Genomic DNA, 21,810 nt, shown 5'->3' on the forward strand with positions numbered 1-21,810 from the left:
GTAATTAGGGGAAAAGGAGGGGTAATTAGGGGAAATGAGGGGTAATGGGGACCACTGGAGGGGTAATTAGGGGAAAGGAGGGGTAATGGGGACCACTGGAGGGGTAATTAGGGAAAAAGGAGGGGTAATTAGGGGGAAATGAGGGGTAATGGGGACCACTGGAGGGGTAATTAGGGGAAAAGGAGGGGTAATTAGGGGAAATGAGGGGTAATGGGGACCACTGGAGGGGTAATTAGGGGAAAGGAGGGGTAATGGGGACCACTGGAGGGGTAATTAGGGGAAAAGGAGGGGTAATGGGGACGACTGGAGGGGTAATTCGGGGAAAAGGAGGGGTAATGGGGACTGGTGGGGGTAATTAGGGGAAAGGAGGGGTAATGGGGACCACTGGAGGGGTAATTAGGGGAAAAGGAGGGGTAATGGGGACCACTTGAGAGGTAATTAGGGGATAATTAGGGGAAAAGGAGGGGTAATGGGGACCACTGGAGGGGTAATTAGGGGAGACTTGCGCCTGTGTGTTATTGTTGACTCTGGTTCAGTTGATGTGACATTCCTAGTAGCGCAAACAATGCAAGTGTTAGCAAGTGAGATAATTAAAGTGAAACTTAGTTTCTAAATTAGGCACTGGGCAGAAACTATTGTGTAGCAGTACTCTCTTTAAGTTGTTTTATTGACATCGATGGAGTTCAGACCGAGTAGAGGAATCTAGAGTGCTGTGAACAACACAGTGAAATCTGTGGCAGGGAGAAGGTCTCTCCCTTTCCCCTCTCTCTGTCTCTCCCTAGGGGACTCTGCCATATTGCAGCCTAGGGTATGAAATGAACAGGTGCTGCCTTCATCTGGCACAGTGTTCCACTCTCCTCCTCCTGTCTTCTTCTTTTTACCTCCCCCTCACCTGCCTCTCTCTCTTCCACCTCTCTCTCTCTCTCTCTCTCTTTGATTCCCCTCGTCTTGACAGCCCAAAAGGCTGCAACATGCTCTCTCCTTCTAGCACCTGTTCCCTCTCTTAATTGAGCAGACAGAGTGAAGGAGGAAAATAAGTTAAAGATGAGGGAGAGGAGGGATGAGCAGACTGTTTGGAGAATAGTGGCAGGGTGGACACTACCTGTCTGTCCCCCTCTCCTCCCACACACACACACACACACACACACACACACCTTCAGACTCTCCCCCACACACACGCACACAAACCTTCAGACCCCCCCAACACACACACGCCTTCAGCCTACCCCCCCCACACACACACCCTGTCAAGGGTAGTGCCATCTGTAGCAGCACTAATGACCTGGCTCCACTCTGCTGCCTTCACAAGGAGACTGGCTGTGAGTGTGTGAACTTAGGGTGAACTGGTGACTCTAGTCTGTCCTCTGGTTCCTGTCACCTAGCTGTTTGTTTGTTTGTTCTCTCTCCCCTCTAACTTTCACTGCTGTTCTCAAGGAACTTCCCTCTAGCCTTTATCTGAACTCTTAAGACTTGAGTGTCTCCTCTCTAAAACCTGTTAGCTAGCCTGGCTGCTACTATCATTTATCCCTGTTCAGAGCTGGCTGTTTAAACTAAATGTTTCTCCCTGTTCAGAGCCGGCTGTTTAAAAAAGGCTTTCGACTCTGTCAATCACCACATCGTCATCGGCAGACTCGATAGCCTTGGTTTCTCAAATGATTGCCTCACCTGGTTCACCAACTACTTCTCTGATAGAGTTCAGTGTGTCAAATCGGAGGGCCTGTTGTCCGGGCCTCTGGCAGTCTCTATGGGGGTGCCTCAGGGTTTAATTCTTGGACCGACTCTCTTCTCTGTATACGTCAATGATGTCGCTCTTGCTGCTGGTGAGTCTCTGATCCACCTCTACGCAGACGACACCACTCTGTATACCTTCTTTGGACACTGTGTTAACAACCCTCCAGACGAGCTTCAATGCCATACAACCCTTCTTCCGTGGCCTCCAATTGCTCTTAAATACAAGTAAAACTAAATGCATGCTCTTCAACCGATCGCTACCTGCCCGCCCGTCCAACATCACTACTCTGGACGGCTCTGACTTAGAATATGTGGACAACTACAAATCGCTAGGTGTCTGGTTAGACTGTAAACTCTCCTTCCAGACTCACATCAAACATCTCCAATCCAAAGTTAAATCTAGAATTGGCTTCCTATTTCGCAACAAAGCATCCTTCATCCTACCGATCCTCAACTTCGGCGATGTCATTTACAAAATAGCCTCCAATACCCTACTCAATAAATTGGATGCAGTTTATCACCGTGCCATCCGTTTTGTCACCAAAGCCCCATATACTACCCACCACTGCGACCTGTATGCTCTCGTTGGCTGGCCCTCGCTTCATACTCGTCGCCAAACCCACTGGCTCCATGTCATCTACAAGACCCTGCTAGGTAAAGTCCCCCCTTATCTCACCTCGCTGGTCACCATAGCATCACCCACCTGTAGCACGCGCTCCAGCAGGTATATCTCTCTGGTCACCCCCAAAACCAATTCTTCCTTTGGCCGCCTCTCCTTCCAGTTCTCTGCTGCCAATGACTGGAAAGAACTACAAAAATCTCTGAAACTCGGAACACTTATGTCCCTCACTAGCTTTAAGCACCAGCTGTCAGAGCAGCTCGCAGATTACTGCACCTGTACATAGCCCATCTATAATTTAGCCCAAACAACTACCTCTTTCCCTACTGTATTTATTTATTTATTTTGGTCCTTTGCACCCCATTATTTATATCTCTACTTTGCACATTCTTCCACTGCAAATCTACCATTCCAGTGTTTTACTTGCTATATTGTATTTACTTCGCCACCATGGCCTTTTTGCCTTTACCTCCCGTATCTCACCTCATTTGCTCACATTGTATATAGAATTATGTTTCTACTGTATTATTGACTGTATGTTTGTTTTACTCCATGTGTAACTCTGTGTTGTTGTCTGTTCACACTGCTATGCTTTATCTTGGCCAGGTCGCAATTGTAAATGAGAACTTGTTCTCAACTTGCCTACCTGGTTAAATAAAGGTGAAATAAATACAATTAAAATGAACAACTAAAAGGTTTCTCCCTGTTTAGAGCTGGCTGTTTAAACTAAAGGTTTCTCCCTGTTTAGAGCTGGCTGTTTAAACTAAAGGTTTCTCCCTGTTTAGAGTTGGCTGTTTAAAGGTTTCTCCCTGTTTAGAGCTGGCTGTTTAAAGGTTTCTCCCTGTTTAGAGCTGGCTGTTTAAATGTTTCTCCCTGTTTAGAGCTGGCTGTTTGCTGTTTAAAGGTTTCTCCCTGTTTAGAGCTGGCTGTTTAAAGGTTTCTCCCTGTTTAGAGCTGGCTGTTTAAACTAAAGGTTTCTCCCTGTTTAGAGCTGGCTGTTTAAACTAAAGGTTTCTCCCTGTTTAGAGTTGGCTGTTTAAAGGTTTCTCCCTGTTTAGAGCTGGCTGTTTAAAGGTTTCTCCCTGTTTAGAGCTGGCTGTTTAAAGGTTTCTCCCTGTTTAGAGCTGGCGGTTTAAAGGTTTCTCCCTGTTTAGAGTTGGCTGTTTAAAGGTTTCTCCCTGTTTAGAGCTGGCTGTTTAAACTAAAGGTTTCTCCCTGTTTAGAGCTGGCTGTTTAAACTAAAGGTTTCTCCCTGTTTAGAGCTGGCTGTTTAAAGGTTTCTCCCTGTTTAGAGCTGGCTGTTTAAACTAAAGGTTTCTCCCTGTTTAGAGCTGGCTGTTTAAACTAAAGGTTTCTCCCTGTTTAGAGCTGGCTGTTTAAAGGTTTCTCCCTATTTAGAGCTGGCTGTTTAAAGGTTTCTCCCTGTTTAGAGCTGGCTGTTTAAAGGTTTCTCCCCGTTTAGAGCTGGCTGTTTAAACTAAAGGTTTCTCCCTGTTTAGAGCTGGCTGTTTAAAGATTTCTCCCTGTTTAGATCTGGCTGTTTAAACTAAAGGTTTCTCCCTGTTCAGAGCTGGCTGTTTAAACTAAAGGTTTCTCCCTGTTCAGAGCTGGCTGTTTAAAGGTTTCTCCCTGTTTAGAGCTGGCTGTTTAAACTAAAGGTTTCTCCCTGTTCAGAGCTGGCTGTTTAAACTAAAGGTTTCTCCCTGTTTAGAGCTGTCTGTTTAAAGGTTTCTCCCTGTTTAGAGCTGGCTGTTTAAAGGTTTCTCCCTGTTCAGAGCTGGCTGTTTAAACTAAAGGTTTCTCCCTGTTTAGAGCTGGCTGTTTAAAGGTTTCTCCCTGTTTAGAGCTGGCTGTTTAAACTAAAGGTTTCTCCCTGTTCAGAGCTGGCTGTTTAAACTAAAGGTTTCTCCCTGTTCAGAGCTGGCTGTTTAAACTAAAGGTTTCTCCCTGTTTAGAGCTGGCTGTTTAAACTAAAGGTTTCTCCCTGTTTAGAGCTGGCTGTTTAAACTAAAGGTTTCTCCCTGTTTAGAGCTGGCTGTTTAAAGATTTCTCCCTGTTCAGAGCTGGCTGTTTGCTGTTTAAAGGTTTCTCCCTGTTCAGAGCTGGCTGTTTAAACTAAATGTTTCTCCCTGTTTAGAGCTGGCTGTTTAAAGGTTTCTCCCTGTTCAGAGCTGGCTGTTTAAACTAAATGTTTCTCTCTGTTTAGAGCTGGCTGTTTAAAGGTTTCTCCCTGTTTAGAGCTGGTTATTTAAACTAAAGGTTTCTCCCTGTTTAGAGCTGGCTGTTTGCTGTTTAAAGGTTTCTCCCTGTTTAGAGCTGGCTGTTTAAAGGTTTCTCCCTGTTTAGAGCTGGCTGTTTAAACTAAAGGTTTCTCCCTGTTTAGAGCTGGCTGTTTAAACTAAAGGTTTCTCCCTGTTTAGAGCTGGCTGTTTAAACTAAAGGTTTCTCCCTGTTTAGAGCTGGCTGTTTAAAGGTTTCTCCCTGTTTAGAGCTGGCTGTTTAAAGGTTTCTCCCTGTTTAGAGCTGGCTGTTTAAAGGTTTCTCCCTGTTTAGAGCTGGCTGTTTAAAGGTTTCTCCCTGTTTAGAGCTGGCTGTTTAAAGGTATCTCCCTGTTTAGAGCTGGCTGTTTAAACTAAAGGTTTCTCCCTGTTCAGAGCTGGCTGTTTAAACTAAATGTTTCTCTCTGTTTAGAGCTGGCTGTTTAAAGGTTTCTCCCTGTTTAGAGCTGGCTGTTTAAACTAAAGGTTTCGCCCTGTTCCCCTCCGGCCTGTTTAAAAAATAAAGCCAATCAACTGATGAAGGTAAGACTTCCTCCCTGTCTCCTTTTTCTGTCTCATGTATGTGTATTTACTCAGAAACGTCATATTCATTAGTGATTCAAAATCTTCATATTTTTTTCCAGCATCCGGATGAGGTGTTTCCAAAACAGAGAGGTAGGTCCTTTTTAAATAGATTTACAACTGAGATGGATTGTTCTACTCCTATGGTCATTTTCACTGTGTGAGAGCTGCACTTTCACAACATCACCAGCAGGGGGACCTCTTGAGTCTTGCTCAATCTCTAACTGATTGGGCTACAAGGTAAAGTGGTTTACACCAATGGCCTAATTCTCTCTCTCTCATATATGTATATATCCTCTAGTTGTCCAATGGGGCGCAGATAGACGGCCATTCCACTTTCTGTTCTACACAGGAAAGCAGTCCTACTACTCTCTAATGCACGTGAGTACTGGGTGTATGAGTGAGAAAGACTGAGGGGGGATGTTTTTCTGGAGGTAGAAAGCCCCCAGTCTTCACCTCCAGGGCCCTATTTATGGGAGGGAGAGGCTTCTGATCCCCAGGGAAAGGTGCTCCTGTCACATCCCATTTCACACACACAGCCAGAGCTACAGCTGAATACAGCAGGAAGGCCAGGTGAGGAGGGAGGGAAGGTATGGAGAGCGATGTGGCTGGAGGTGGGATGGTGAGAGTAGGAGCAGTGTGAGAGGGAGGGGGGTGGGGGTATTTGGGAGAGGTGGGTTGTGGAAGGTAGGGAGGGGTGCAGACAGACAGGGGGCGTGACTGTGTCTGTGACGGGCCCCTCTGTCCCTGTCCTAAATCGTGTTTCAGGCCTGGCTCGGTGACTACCATGGCTGATAGTCAGGCTTTGTGCCTGGATGAGAGCTGCTCTGCCCTGGGGATTTCACCAGAGAGGTAGAGGGTCCCTGGAGACCGGTGCTGTAGATTAGCTACCCACCTCTACCCACTCAGCTTACCCTCCATCCCTCCATCTTCTGTATTTTTCCTTCACACCCGCTCGTTCACCCTCTTTACCTCCCTCTTGTTTATATGGTTGATTTGACCGAGGACAGAGGTGTGTTTCTCCGGCAGATAAGAAGTGTGTGTAACCTGGCAATATTTTTGTCTTCTTGTCAACCCCCCCATCCCTTCCCATGCCCTGCAGCAACTCCTGGCTCCCTGCTGTTACTTTAAATAGGGATGTCAGACCAGACGTGTCTGAGAGGGAGGGAGGGAGGGAGGGAGGGAGGGAGGGAGGGAGGGAGGGAGGGAGGGAGGGAGGGAGGGCTGTCTGTCTGTCTGTCTGTCTGTCTGTCTGTCTGTCTGTCTGTCTGTCTGTCTGTCTGTCTGTCTGTCTGTCTGTCTGTCTGTCTGAGGGAAAACTACTCTGTTTCTCTCAATTCGATTTTAAGAGTTTCATTGGCTTGTGAAACATATGTTAACTAGATAATAAACAATAGTCAAATAACCAATAAAAAATAACAGTAAACAGTCTACTGCTCTCTCTCTTCTCTGTGACGGGGAACTCACCCCCTCCACTCTTTTGGCTTTTATCTCTTCCCCCCCTTCCCCCTCCCCCTCTCAGCCCGGACCCCTGTAGTGCAACTCGACCATGTACAACAAACACCCCAGTGTGCCTTACAGGGGAGAACTGAGTCTGAGATGAAAAGGGGGACGGGTCACTACACCCTCTGTTTCCCCCTCTTTCTATGTGTCTCTCTCACTTCACAACGTATTGTTTGATACCTCTGGAAGAATCACAATCCCAACATTTGTGTTAATTAACTCTGCAAACACACATCTACTTACATGTGCACAGTACTGTATTTACAGCCACAACACCTCCCCCCGACCCCATAATACATCACAACACACACACACACACACACACACACACACACACACACACACACACACACACACACACACACACACACACCCCACACACTGAGGGGAACACACACACACACTGAGGGGAACCACACACACACTGAGGGGAACACACACACACACACACACACACTACCCACACACACACACCACTGAGGGGAACCAGCTCTGCCAAGTCATTGGGGTGTACAGCTGGCTGTGTGTATACCCAGGAAGAGGCTTGAGGGGAACCAGGTTGAGTGCTCTGTGGTTCTGTTGGGTTTACTCCCCCCTCACTGACTACCCCCTGCCCTACCCTCTGCTGAGGGGAACCAGGGGTACCTGACTACCCCCTACCCTACCCTCTGCTGAGGGTAACCAAGGGTACCTGACTGCCTCCTACCCTCTGCTGAGGGGAACCAGGAGTTCCTGACTACCCCTACCCACTGCTGAGGGGAACCAGCGGTCCTGACTACCCCTACCCTACCCACTGCTGAGGGGAACCAGGGGTTCCTGACTACCCCCTACCCTACCCACTGCTGAGGGGAACCAGGGGTTCCTGACTACCCCCTACCCTACCCTCTGCTGAGGGGAACCAGGGTTCCTGACTACCCCTACCCTACCCACTGCTGAGGGGAACCAGGGGTTCCTGACTACCCCCTACCCTACCCACTGCTGAGGGGAACCAGGGGTTCCTGACTCTGGACTCTGGAGCCTCTGATGTTGGAGGATTTCCTTCTCATATTCCTCAGAGCTTTGCTATGTAAGGGCTCACTGGTGAAGACAAATCAAAAGCATGCTAACAGGGTGCTGCTTCACGCTGCTTATTGAATTTGAAGAACTAGACTAGTGAGTTGAGTATAAAATAAAAGTATAGAAGTCATCCATTACTCTTCTATATCTCTTTCTCTCTGTATGACTGGCTTGTCTCCCACTATCCTCCTCTTTTTCATCCAGGCCTCTATACCTCAATCATTTCCCAGCCATTGTTGGGCCCAGTGTTCAAATGTGTAACGCCAAACCCCCTCACACCACCACCTGCCCTCCCTTTTTATGAAGATTATTTTATTACTTCTTTTTTTGTGACACAAATTGGTTTTTGCTTGATGTTTGCTCCCCCCCCCCTCCCCTCTCTCTCTCTGTCTCCCTCTGTCTCTCTGTGGTGGAGTGGCGGCGGATTAGACTCCACTCTATCAAGAAGGAATTAAACAAACATCTGCTGAATAATGGACAGGGAAATGAGTTCTCACCCGACCGCGGGTGGGGGGGGTTGAGGCTGCTTTGGGACGTGACCATAATGCTAGGCTGCTGGCCCGGGTCAGGTCTGGGCCCTCTACCACCAGCCTTAATGTACTGTACCACACTTGATGGGCTAATGCCAAGCTCGTGGGCTCCATGCCTATTTAGATAAGCGTGCCCGCAGACAGCGGGTAGCTCGCCCTCTCGCTCTTCATGTCGGCTTCTTGGGGAGAAAGGGGGAGTAAGCTTTAGCCCAAGTGCTCCCCAATTCAATTTTCCCACCCAATTAAATCCAGCCAAGGATGGGGACAGATATGGGATCTGCTTTCATAATGGAGAATTCTCTGTCTTTCTTTATCTCTAGTGTGTGTGTGTGTGTGTGCGCGCGCACACGCTCCAGAGTATACAGTGCATTCCATACTGGTCTTTTCTTGATACAACACAAATACACATTGTTAACACTGAGTGAAAGGTTCATAGACCATAGAGTGTTCCATGTTGTTTAATCTGGTCGTCTGTGTCCTCCTGTCCCATTCAGGACACCTTCACTAAAGCCCTGGCAGTAGAGAAGCACCCGGACCGTCTGAGAGGAAAGGATCTCTTCACCCAGGATGCCAAGGATCCCTCTCCCTGGTCCCTCTCCCTGGTCCTTCATCATCATTTATTTCATCTGTAGTCTAATAAACTGGATGGTTTCCTGGGTCGTGACTCCAAGTTTACTTCCATATGATGGTTATTATATCAATATTTGCAACATTTGGAAAGCTTACCGACAACTTTGCTGTTTCCATCATGCCTTCCAGTATTTGTATCTGACATGTTCTTAACTCACATAGAAGGTTGACTGGAAACCTGTGTAACGGATGTGAAACGGCTAGCTTAGTTAGCGGTGTGCGCTAAATAGCGTTTCAATCGGTTACGTCACTTGCTCTGAGACCTTGAAGTAGTAATTCCCCTTGCTCTGCAAGGGCCACGGCTTTTGTGGAGCGATGGGTAACGATGCTTCGAGGGTGACTGTTGTTGATGTGTGCAGAAGGTCCCTGGTTCGCGCCCGGGTATGGGCGAGGGGACGGTTTAAAAATTATACTGTTACACCTGGTTGTTGGCATGCTAGATACTGTATTACTGGTAGGATGCAGTTTACCTAGTCACCACAGGAGGTTGCTGTTTAGACACTGAACAGAGCCCTCAACGCCAATAGAAAGTAGGCATGTGTGCTTATGTACTTATGCTCCGGGGTGACGTTTCCCCTACTGATCCAGGGTCAGCTTCCCCTCCCCCAATCCTAACCTTTGCCATTAGTTGGGGAAATGATCAACTGACCCAAGATCAGCGTCTAGGGGCTACTCCTGTTCTTCCATGTTGCGTGTGTCTCTCGTCAGTATGCACGGTTCATCCAGCTGATGGAGAGGTTGCTGTCTCTGCCCTACTGCTCTGTGGAGGAGGACTTTGTCCAGCGCTACCGCAGACAGCTGGAGATCCAGTCCTCCAAGCAGCAGGTCCAGCCCCTACAATACGACCAGCACGGAGTGGCTTAGCACCGGAGATGGTAAACCGCAATCAATTAATACGACGGGGCTTTTATCAATCAATGGATCAATATGTTACGAGTAGCATTTATTTACATTTGTCTTAAAGCAGTTGACAGAAACAGGGTCTAAATTTCATGACAGTTTCAGTGATCTTTACCTTTTGAAGAATGACCTACAGTCATTGGTTGACCAGGGCTTCATGGTAGAAGAGGGAGATCTAGGAAGATCTAGGAATAAGTTGTGTGTGTCTCTCCAGGCAGAAGGAAGACCGCTACGGGTACTGTCCTACTGAGAGACAGCGGTTCAGGATCCATTAGCATCAACGGGACAAACTATGTCCACTACTTCCCTGTCCTGCAAGACCGGTCCGTATCCCTTCCCAGTAGACATCCACCGTAATGTTTTCAAATAGCATGTGCTTTCAAATCAAATCAAATTTTATTTATATAGCCCTTCGTACATCAGCTGATATCTCAAAGTGCTGTACAGAAACCCACCCTAAAACCCCAAACAGCAAGCAATGCAGGTGTAGAAGCACGGTGGCTAGGAAAAACTCCCTAGAAAGGCCAAAACCTAGGAAGAAACCTAGAGAGGAACCAGGCTATGTGGGGTGGCCAGTCCTCTTCTGGCTGTGCCGGGTGGAGATTATAACAGAACATGGCCAAGATGTTCAAATGTTCATAAATGACCAGCATGGTCGAATAATAGTAAGGCAGAACAGTTGAAACTGGAGCAGCAGCATGGCCAGGTGGACTGGGGACAGCAAGGAGTCATCATGTCAGGTAGTCCTGGGGCATGGTCCTAGGGCTCAGGTCAGTTGAAACTGGAGCAGCAGCATGGCCAGGTGGACTGGGGACAACAAGGAGTCATCATGTCAGGTAGTCCTGGGGCATGGTCCTAGGGCTCAGGTCCTCCGAGAGAGAGAAAGAAATAAGGAGAGAATTAGAGAACGCACACTTAGATTCACACAGGACACCGAATAGGACAGGGGAAGTAGGGCCAAACAGGAAGGATATAACCCCACCCACTTCTCCAAAGCACAGCCCCCACACCACTAGAGGGATATCTTCAACCACCAACTTACCATCCTGAGACAAGGCTGAGTATAGCCCACAAAGACCTCCGCCACGGCACAACCCAAGGGGGGGGCCAACCCAGACAGGATGACCACAACAGTGAATCAACCCACTCAGGTGACGCACCCCCTGCAGGGACGGCATGAGAGAGCCCCAGTAAGCCAGTGACTCAGCCCCTGTAATAGGGTTAGAGGCAGAGAATCCCAGTGGAAAGAGGGGAACCGGCCAGGCAGAGACAGCAAGGGTGGTTCGTTGCTCCAGAGCCTTTCCGTTCACCTTCCCACTCCTGGGCCAGACTACACTCAATCATATGACCCACTGAAGACATTACATTTACATTTAAGTCATTTAGCAGACGCTCTTATCCAGAGCGACTTACAAATTGGTGCATTCACCTTAAGACATCCAGTGGAACAGCCACTTTACAATAGTGCATCTAAATCTTTTAAGGGGGGGGGGTGAGAAGGATTACTTTATCCTATCCTAGGTATTCCTTAAAGAGGTGGGGTTTCAGGTGTCTCCGGAAGGTGGTGATTGACTCCGCTGTCCTGGCGTGGTGAGGGAGTTTGTTCCACCATTGGGGGCCAGAGCAGCGAACAGTTTTGACTGGGCTGAGCGGGAACTGTACTTCCTCAGTGGTAGGGAGGCGAGCAGGCCAGAGGTGGATGAACGCAGTGCCCTTGTTTGGGTGTAGGGCCTGATCAGAGCCTGGAGGTACTGAGGTGCCGTTCCCCTCACAGCTCCGTAGGCAAGCACCATGGTCTTGTAGCGGATGCAAGCTTCAACTGGAAGCCAGTGGAGAGAGTGGAGGAGCGGGGTGACGTGAGAGTACTTGGGAAGGTTGAACACCAGACGGGCTGCGGCGTTCTGGATGAGTTGTAGGGGTTTAATGGCACAGGCAGGGAGCCCAGCTGAGATGAGATGAGTCTTCAGTAAAGACTTAAAGGTTGAGACCGAGTTTGCGTCTCTGACATGGGTAGGCAGACCGTTCCATAAAAATGGAGCTCTATAGGAGAAAGCCCTGCCTCCAGCTGTTTGCTTAGAAATTCTAGGGACAATTAGGAGGCCTGCGTCTTGTGACCGTAGCGTACGTGTAGGTATGTACGGCAGGACCAAATCAGAGAGATAGGTAGGAGCAACCCCATGTAATGCTTTGTAGGTTAGCAGTAAAACCTTGAAATCAGCCCTTGCTTTGACAGGAAGCCAGTGTAGAGAGGCTAGCACTGGAGTAATATGATAAAAAAAATTGTTTCTAGTCAGGATTCTAGCAGCCGTATTTAGCACTAACTGAAGTTTATTTAGTGCTTTATCCGGGTAGCCAGAAAGTAGAGCATTGCAGTAGTCTAACCTAGAAGTGACAAAAGCATGGATTCATTTTTCTGCATCATTTTTGGACAGAAAGTTTCTGATTTTTGCAATATTACGTAGATGGAAAAAAGCTGTCCTCGAAATGGTCTTGATATGTTCTTCAAAAGAGAGATCAGGGTCCAGAGTAACGCAGAGGTCCTTCACAGTTTTATTTGAGACGACTGTACAACCATTAAGATTAATTGTCAGATTCAACAGAAGATCTCTTTGTTTCTTGGGACCTAGAACAAGCATCTCTGTTTTGTCCGAGTTTAATAGTAGAAAGTTTGCAGCCATCCACTTCCTTATGTCTGAAACACATGCTTCTAGCGAGGGCAATTTTGGGGCTTCACCATGTTTCATTGAAATGTACAGCTGTGTGTCATCCGCATAGCAGTGAAAGTTAACATTATGTTTTCGAATAACATCCCCAAGAGGTAAAATGTATAGTGAAAACAATAGTGGTCCTAAAACGGAACCTTGAGGAACACCGAAATTTACAGTTGATTTGTCAGAGGACAAACCATTCACAGAGACAAACTGATATCTTTCCGACAGATAAGATCTAAACCAGGCCAGAACATGTCCGTGTAGACCAATTTGGGTTTCCAATCTCTCCAAAAGAATGTGGTGATCGATGGTATCAAAAGCAGCACTAAGGTCTAGGAGCACGAGGACAGATGCAGAGCCTCGGTCCGATGCCATTAAAGTGTCATTTACCACCTTCACAAGTGCCGTCTCAGTGCTATGATGGGGTCTAAAACCAGACTGAAGCATTTCGTATACATTGTTTGTCTTCAGGAAGGCAGTGAGTTGCTGCGCAACAGCCTTCTCTAAAAATTTTGAGAGGAATGGAAGATTCGATATAGGCCAATAGTTTTTTATATTTTCTGGGTCAAGGTTTGGCTTTTTCAAGAGAGGCTTTATTACTGCCACTTTTAGTGAGTTTGGTACAAATCCGGTCGATAGAGAGCCGTTTATTATGTTGAACATAGGAGGGCCAAGCACAGGAAGCAGCTCTTTCAGTAGTTTAGTTGGAATAGGGTCCAGTATGCAGCTTGAAGGTTTAGAGGCCATGATTATTTTCATCATTGTGTCAAGAGATATAGTACTAAAACACTTGAGCGTCTCTCTTGATCCTAGGTCCTGGCAGAGTTGTGCAGACTCAGGACAACTGAGGTTTGGAGGAATACGCAGGTTTAAAGAGGGTCCTTCTGTAGCTCAGTTGGTAGAGCATGGTGCTTGTAACGCCAGGGTAGTGGGTTCGATTCCCGGGACCACCCATATATGCACACATGACTGTAAGTTGCTTTGGATAAAAGCGTCCGCTAAATGGCATATATTATTTTTTATATTATTAATAATCATAATCTTTTCCTCAAAGAAGTTCATGAATTTATCACTGCTAAAGTGAAAGTCATCCTCTCTTGGGGAATGCTGCTTTTTAAGTTAGCTTTGCGACAGTATCAAAAAGGAATTTCGGATTGTTCTTATTTTCCTCAATTAAGATAGAAAAATAGGATGATCGAGCAGCAGTAAGGGCTCTTCGGTACTGCACGGTACCGTCTTTCCAAGCTAGTCGGAAGACTTCCAGTTTGGTGTGGCGCCATTTCCGTTCCAATTTTCTGGAAGCTTGCTTCAGAGCTCGGGTATTTTCTGTGTACCAGGGAGCTAGTTTCTTATGAGAAATGTTTTTAGTTTTTAGGGGTTCAACTGCATCTAGGGTATTGCGCAAGGTTAAATTGAGATCCTCAGTTAGGTGGTTAACTGATTTTTGTCCTCTGGCGTCCTTGGGTAGGAAGGGCATCAAGGAATCTTTGTGTTGTCTGTGAATTTATAGCACGACTTTTGATGGTCCTTGGTTGGGGTCTGAGCAGATTATTTGTTGCAATTGCAAACGTAATAAAATGGTGGTCCGATAGTCCAGGATTATGAGGAAAAACATTAAGATCCACAACATTTATTCCATGGGACAAAACTAGGTCCAGTGTATGACTGTGACAGTGAGTGGATCCAGAGACATGTTGGACAAAACCCACTGAGTCGATGATGGCTCCGAAAGCCTTTTGGAGTGGGTCTGTGGACTTTTCCATGTGAATATTAAAGTCACCAAAGATTAGAATATTATCTGCTATGACTACAAGGTCCGATAGGAATTCAGGGAACTCAGTGAGAAACGCTGTATATGGCCCAGGAGGCCTGTAAACAGTAGCTATAAAAAGTGATTGAGTAGGCTGCATAGATTTCATGACTAGAAGCTCAAAAGACGAAAATGTATTTTTTTTTTGTAAATTGAAATTTGCTATCGTAAATGTTAGCAACACCTCCGCCTTTGCGGGATGCATGGGGGATATGGTCACTAATGTAGCCAGGAGGTGAGGCCTCATTTAACACAGTAAATTAATCAGGCTTAAGCCATGTTTCAGTCAGGCCAATCACATCAAGATTATGATCAGTGATTAGTTCATTGACTAGAATTGCCTTTGAAGTAAGGGATCTAACATTAAGTAGCCCTATTTTGAGATGTGAGGTATCATGATCTCTTTCAGTAATGACAGGAATGGAGGTGGTCTTTATCCTAGTGAGATTGCTAAGGCGAACACCGCCATGTTTAGTTTTGCCCAACCTAGGTCGAGGCACAGACACGGTCTCAATGGTGATAGCTGAGCTGACTACACTGACTGTGCTAGTGGCAGACTCCACTATGCTGGCAGGCTGGCTAACAGCCTGCTGCCTGGCCTGCACCCTATTTCATTGTGGAGCTAGAGGAGTTAGAGCCCTGTCTATGTTGGCAGATAAGATGAGAGCACCCCTCCAGCTAGGATGGAGTCCGTCACTCCTCAGCAGGTCAGGCTTGGTCCTGTTTGTGGGTGAGTACCAGAAAGAGGGCCAATTATCTACAAATTCTATCTTTTGGGAGGGGCAGAAAACAGTTTTCAACCAGCGATTGAGTTGTGAGACTCCGCTGTAGAGCTCATCACTCCCCCTAACTGGGAGGGGGCCAGAGACAATTACTCGATGCCGACACATCTTTCTAGCTGATATGCACGCAGAAGCTATGTTGCGCTTGGTGATCTCTGACTGTTTCATCCTAACATCGTTGGTGCCGACGTGGATAACAATATCTCTATACTCGCCAGTTTTAGCTTTAGCCAGCACCATCTTCAGATTAGCCTTAACGTCGGTAGCCCTGCCCCCTGGTAAACAGTGTATGATCGCTGGATGATTCGTTTTAAGTCTAATACTGCGGGTAATGGAATGGAGTCGCCAATGACTAGAGTTTTCAATTTGTCAGAGCTAATGGTGGGGAGCTTCGGCGTCTCAGACCCCGTAACGGGAGGAGTAGAGACCAGAGAAGACTCGGCCTCTGACTCCGACTCGCTTAATGGGGAAAACCGGTTGAAAGTTTCTGTCGGCTGAATGAGCGACACCGGTTGAGCTTTCCTACAGCATTTCCTTCCAGAAACCGTGAGAAAGTTGTCCGGCTGCGGGGACTGTGCCAGGGGATTTATACTACTATCTGTACTTACTAGTGGCACAGACGCTGTTTCATCCTTTCCTACACTGAAATTACCCTTGCCTAACGATTGCGTCTGAAGCTGGGCTTGTAGCACAGCTTTCCTCGCCGTAAGGCGAGCACAGCGACTACAATTAGAAGGCATCATGTTAATGTTACTACTTAGCTTCGGCTGTTGGAGGTCCTGACGAATCGTGTCCGGAGTGAAAAAGTTGAGGAAAAAATAAATAAATATATGAACGGTAATTAAAAAGTGAAAACCGTACTGATGAAGTAGGAGACAAATCAGAGAGGAAGCTTTAGAGGATTGACATGGCTCGTTAGTGCTTCCTCTCCCACAGAAGAAATCACAAGTCCCTGCTTCTTTCCACACTCCTCTCCCCATCCGCGTGCACTCTCAAAACGTTGTCGAAAGGTATCTTTATGTTGCACCTCACTGCGTTTATAGCCTCTTTTATTTATCTGGGATATAGCAGCGTTAATTACACAACTGTGTGTGTGTGTGTGTGTGTGTGTGTGTGTGTGTGTGTGTGTGTGTGTGTGTGTGTGTGTGTGTGTGTGTTATCTCCTGGACTGAGGACAGACTGAGACAGGACTAATAGGACCTGAAGGGTGACGGTGGTTTGACTGTGTCAGCAATAAGCCTTTCATTTAGTCTGCTGGGATGTGGGCCAGAACATACACATTCAGACACACACCCCTCATCTGTCTTTTTCATGCTGAGACAGAAGAGTGACTGCTGTGGTGTCTAAATATGACCGTGTGGCTCTAACAGAGGTTAACAGGACTTTATACACACACCACTGCTCTTTACAATCCTCTAGACAACCACTGCTGTTGATAACTGGTATTCTCTCTCTCTCTCTCTCTCTCTCCTCCCTCCTCTCCTCTTCATCCCTTCTCACCATCTCATCCCTCTCCTCCTCCCTCCCTCTCCTCCTCATCCCTCTCCTCCCCATCCCTTTCCTCCCTCCTTTCCATCTCCATCCCTCTCCTCTCCTCCCTCCTCTCCTCCTCATCCCTTCTCACCACCCCCCCTCCCTTCTCTCTCTCTCTCTCTCTCTCTCTACTCCCTCCTCTCCTCCTCATCCCTCTCCTCTTCATGCCTCTCCTCCCTCCTCTCCTCCTCATCCCTCTCCTCCTCTCCCTCTCATCCCTTCTCACCATCTCATCCCTCTCCTCCTGATCCCACTCCTCCCTCCTCTCCTCCTCATCCCTCTCCCCCCATCCCTCTCCTCCCTCCTTTCCCTCTCCTCTTCATCCCTCTCCTCCCTCCTCTCCTCCTCATCCCTTCTCACCATCTCCTCCCTCTCCTCCCTATCCCTCTCCTCTTCATCCCTCTCCTCCCTCCCTCCCTCTCTCGCTTTCTCTCTCTCTCTCTCTCTCTCTCTCTCTCTCTCTCTCTCTCTCTCTCTCTCTCTCTCTCTCTCTCTCTCTCTCTCTCTCTCCTCATCCCTCTCCTCCTCATCCCTCTCATCCCTCTCCTCCCTCCTCTCCTCCTCATCCCTCTCCTCCCTCCTCTCCTCCTCATCCCTTCTCACCATCTCCTCCCTCTTCTCCTCCTCATCCCTCTCCTCCCTCCTCTCCTCCTCATCCCTTCTCACCATCTCATCCCTCTCCTCCCTCTTCTCCTCCTCATCCCTCTCCTCCCCATCCCTCTCCTCCCTCCTTTCCATCTCCGTCCCTCTTTCCCCCTCCCTTCTCCCCATCCCTCTCTTCCCTTCTCTCCATCCCTCTCCTCTCCCCCTGACACAGAGCAGTTGATGTTCCCCCTCCACCTCGTGGAGGTGCTGGGGAGGTTTGACATGCAGTGCAGTGTGAGTGGCGGGGGCCATTCCAGCCAGGCGGGGGCGCTACGCCTTGCCATCTCCCGCACCATGCTGAGCTTTCTGTCTGAGAGACAGGTGGAGACCATGAGACAAGGTTGGTAGTGGTACTACACACACACACGACTAACACACATCATTCAGAAAGCTTCATTATCTATTGTTGTATTTTTTAAATTGTATTTAATTAGGCAAGTCGGTTAAGAACAAATTGTTATTTACAATGATGACCTACCAAGAGGCAAAAGGCCTCCTGCTGGGATGGGGGCTGCGATAAAGATTTTAAAAAACATCACCACAAGAGACATCACTACATAAAGAGAGACTTAAGACATCAACATAGCATGGCAGCAGCACAACATGACAACAGCATGGCAGCAGCACAAATGGCAGCAGCACAAATGGCAGCAGCACAACATGACAACAGCATGGCAGCAGCACAACATGACAACAGCATGGCAGCAGCACAACATGACAACAGCATGGTAGCAGCACAACATGACAACAGCATGGTAGCAGCACAAATGGCAGCAACACAACATGACAACAGCATGGCAGCAGCACAACATGACAACAGCATGGCAGCAGCACAACATGACAACAGCATGGCAGCAGCACAACATGACAACAGCATGGCAGCAGCACAAATGGCAGCAACACAACATGACAACAGCATGGCAGCAACACAACATGACAACAGCATGGCAGCAACACAACATGACAAAAGCATAGCAGCAGCACAACATGACAACAGCATGGCAGCAGCACAAATGGCAGCAACACAACATGACAACAGCATGGCAGCAACACAACATGACAACAGCATGGCAGCAACACAACATGACAACAGCATGGCAGCAGCACAAATGGCAGCAGCACAACATGACAACAGCATGGCAGCAACACAACATGACAACAGCATGGCAGCAGCACAACATGACAACAGCATGGCAGCAGCACAACATGACAACAGCATGGCAGCAACACAACATGACAACAGCATGGCAGCAACACAACATGACAACAGCATGGCAGCAGCACAACATGACAACAGCATGGCAGCAGCACAAATGGCAGCAGCACAACATGACAACAGCATGGCAGCAGCACAACATGACAACAGCATGGTAGCAGCACAACATGACAACAGCATGGCAGCAGCACAACATGACAACAGCATGGCAGCAGCACAACATGACAACAGCATGGCAGCAGCACAACATGACAACAGCATGGCAGCAGCACAACATGACAACAGCATGGCAGCAGCACAACATGACAACAGCATGGCAGCAGCACAAATTGCAGCAGCACAACATGACAACAGCATGGCAGCAGCACAACATGACAACAGCATGGCAGCAGCACAACATGACAACAGCATGGCAGCAGCACAACATGACAACAGCATGGCAGCAACACAACATGACAACAGCATGGTAGCAACACAACATGACAACAGCATGGCAGCAGCACAACATGACAACAGCATGGCAGCAGCACAACATGACAACAGCATGGCAGCAGCACAACATGACAACAGCATGGCAGCAGCACAACATGACAACAGCATGGCAGCAGCACAACATGACAACAGCATGGCAGCAGCACAACATGACAACAGCATGGCAGCAGCACAACATGACAACAGCATGGCAGCAACACAACACGAAAACAGCATGGTAGCAACACAACATGACAACAGCATGGCAGCAGCACAAATGGCAGCAGCACAACATGACAACAGCATGGCAGCAGCACAACATGACAACAGCATGGTAGCAGCACAACATGACAACAGCATGGTAGCAGCACAACATGACAACAGCATGGTAGCAGCACAACATGACAACAACATGGTAGCAGCACAACATGACAACAGCATGGTAGCAGCACAACATGACAACAGCATGGTAGCAGCACAACATGACAACAGCATGGTAGCAGCACAACATGACAACAGCATGGTAGCAGCACAACATGACAACAGCATGGCAGCAGCACAACATGACAACAGCATGGTAGCAACACAACATGACAACAGCATGGCAGCATGGCAGCACAACATGACAACAGCATGGCAGCAGCACAACATGAAGCAACACAACATGACAACAGCATGGCAGCAACACAACATGACAACAGCATGGCAGCAACACAACATGACAACAGCATGGCAGCAGCACAACATGACAACAGCATGGCAGCAGCACAACATGACAACAGCAGCAGCACAACATGACAACAGCATGGTAGCAGCACAACATGACAACAGCATGGCAGCAGCACAACATGACAACAGCATGGCAGCAGCACAACATGACAACAGCATGGCAGCAGCACAACATGACAACAGCATGGGCAGCACAACATGACAACAGCACAGCAGACAACAGCATGGCACAACATGACAACAGCAGCACAACAAATGGCAGCAGCACAACATGACAACAGCACAACATGACAACAGCATGGTAGCAGCACAACCTGACAACAAAATGGCAGCAACACAACATGACAACAGCATGGCAGCAGCACAACATGACAACAGCATGGCAGCAGCACAACATGACAACAGCATGGCAGCAGCACAACATGACAACAGCATGGCAGCAGCACAACATGACAACAGCATGGCAGCAGCACAACATGACAACAGCATGGCAGCAGCACAACATGACAACAGCATGGCAGCAGCACAACATGACAACAGCATGGCAGCAGCACAACATGACAACAGCATGGCAGCAGCACAACATGACAACAGCATGGCAGCAGCACAACATGACAACAGCATGGCAGCAACACAACATATAATAATAATAATAATAATATATGCCATTTAGCAGACGCTTTTATCCAAAGCGACTTACAGTCATGTGTGCATACATTCTATGTATGGGTGGTCCCGGGGATCGAACCCACTACCCTGGCGTTACAAGCGCCATGCTCTACCAACTGAGCTACAGAAGGACCGCATGGTCCTGCATGGTAGCAACACAACATGGTAGCAGCACAAAACATGGTACAAACATTATTGAGCACAGACAACAGCACAAAGGGCAAGAAGGTAAAGCCAATAATACATCACGCAAAGCAGCCACAATTGTCAGTAAGAGTGTCCATGATTGAGTCTTTGAATGAAGAGATTGAGATAAACTGTCCAGTTTGAGTGTTTGTTGCAGCTTGTTCCAGTTGCTAGCTGCAGCGAACTGAAAAGAGGAGCGACCCAGGGATGTGTGTGCTTTGGGGACCTTTAACAGAATGTGATTGGCGGAACGGTTGTTGTATGTGGAGGAGCTGCAGTAGATATCTCAGATAGGGGGGAGTGAGGCCTAAGAGGGTTTTATAAATAAGCATCAACCAGTGGGTCTTGCGACGGGTATACAGAGATGACCAGTTTACAGAGGAGTATAGAGTGCAGTGATGTGTCCTATAAGGAGCATTGGTGGCAAATCTGATGGCCGAATGGTAAAGAACATCTAGCCGCTCAAGAGCACCCTTACCTAACAATCTACAAATTATGTCTCCGTAATCTAGCATGCGTAGGATGGTCATCTGAATCAGGGTTAGTCTGGCAGCTGGGGTGAAAGAGGAGCGAGTACGATAGAGGAAACTAAGTGTAGATTTAACTTTAGCCTGCAGCTTTGATATGTGTTGAGAGAAGGACCGTTTTAATTTACATCAAATGAACAACACTGGCCGCTGTTCCTCTGTTGCTTTGTTGTTGATGTATTGTACTATTTTTGGTTTGACCTTTGACCTGCATCTCTGCCTCCTTCTCAGCTGGGCTGCTGACCCCTGACCCCAGAATTAAGGAGAGGAAGAAGCCGGGCCAGGAGGGAGCGAGGAGGAAGTTCACCTGGAAGAAACGCTGAGGTGGAGGACAGAATAAAACTGGACACAGGGAAATCACAGCAGCATATTCATCATTATCTTCCTCTGAGATCAGAACTGTTATTAGTAAGTGGACAAATTGTTCATCCAACCCCTATTGTAGCCTTTTATATGTCTCCTAAAGGTGTTTTAGATCTGGAAATAGCCACCAAGTACATGACTCAAATGAATATGTACAAATTCGAAGGGGTTCTGTCCATATACTCCATATAGGCTGTAACTCCATATAGGCTGTAATGTTTTTTTTTCTGCCACCAGAGGGCCATCTCTGGCAACACACCTGTCCATTGTCTTTGTCTGTATATTGAAAATAAAATTTTGTTTTTCATATACCTTGCTATAATATGCTGTTTTTATTCCATATAAAAAAATAAATGGCC

The 21,810-nt window shown here is 47.6% G+C and overlaps 1 pseudogene; it reads left to right on the plus strand.

Annotated features, from left to right (window-relative positions):
• The first annotated feature begins 565 nt into the window (after nt 1-565).
• Nucleotides 566-21,762, plus strand: LOC124008052 (annotated as a pseudogene).
• The last annotated feature ends 48 nt before the right edge of the window (nt 21,763-21,810 follow it).

Source organism: Oncorhynchus gorbuscha, linkage group LG21 (assembly GCF_021184085.1).
Source record: "Oncorhynchus gorbuscha isolate QuinsamMale2020 ecotype Even-year linkage group LG21, OgorEven_v1.0, whole genome shotgun sequence".
NCBI lineage: Eukaryota > Metazoa > Chordata > Actinopteri > Salmoniformes > Salmonidae > Oncorhynchus > Oncorhynchus gorbuscha.